The 754-nt window shown below is 47.2% G+C and overlaps 1 long non-coding RNA gene across 1 annotated transcript; it reads left to right on the top strand.

The window, feature by feature from the left end:
• Positions 1-8: 8 nt before the first annotated feature.
• On the top strand, positions 9-649 carry LOC107735354 (uncharacterized). Its single transcript, XR_001639385.1, has 3 exons — positions 9-71; positions 257-370; positions 534-649. It is a non-coding gene; the product is annotated as an uncharacterized LOC107735354 (long non-coding RNA).
• The last annotated feature ends 105 nt before the right edge of the window (positions 650-754 follow it).

The raw sequence follows: 754 nt of genomic DNA, 5'->3' as shown, positions 1-754 counted from the left end.
TTACCTGACTGGTCCGGATGCAAAGAAGGCAGCTGATTGGCTGTTCACAGCTGATGTCAACAAAGCTCCAGGTGAGAATCTCTGTCTGTCAATTCAGTCCTCCATCCAGCACACTGAGTGCATGCATTTTCACTTTCTTTTTTCTATTCTTCACATATATACAGTATTCATTGACATTCATTGCCTTGTCTGACCACATAGTTTCAGTGGTAAACCCAACTGAAGTGTAATCATCTTGACCGTTTGTGTTTTTCAGGGTCCACAGTCTACACCTGCATGTTAAACAAGAGGGGCGGGGTCGAGTCTGACCTCACTGTCAGTCGTCTGGAGCCAAGCCCTGCCCACCACCCACTGACACCCGAATCTAATGGTAAACGACACACGTGATTTATTTCGTTCAGGGTCACAGAACTGATGTGTAAGGCATAGAAACAGGACGTTAGAGGAAGTCCTGTGCATCTCATCAGCATGTGATGAGGATGTGTGGAGTTTATATTCGCCTCACTCTTGATGCGTGTGTGTTTGTCCTCAAGGTGAGGCGTATTACCTGGCCATCGGAGGTGGTGTGGCGCAGCATAACTGGAGCCACATTCAGGCAGTGCTGCAGGACCAGGGTTTCCGCTGCACATTAATAGATCACACTGAGGACATGGGCATGATCAGCATACAGGGGCCCAAGAGGTTAGCACAAGTACACAGATGCTGTATAAATAAGCTCTGTTCAAAACCTAGTGAGCCCCTGAGTTTTATATAT

Source organism: Sinocyclocheilus rhinocerous, unplaced genomic scaffold (genome assembly GCF_001515625.1).
Source record: "Sinocyclocheilus rhinocerous isolate Xijiao unplaced genomic scaffold, SAMN03320098_v1.1 C36001156, whole genome shotgun sequence".
Lineage (NCBI taxonomy): Eukaryota > Metazoa > Chordata > Actinopteri > Cypriniformes > Cyprinidae > Sinocyclocheilus > Sinocyclocheilus rhinocerous.
Note: the sequence above shows the minus strand (reverse complement) of the source record. Positions and strands in the feature narration are given on the sequence as shown.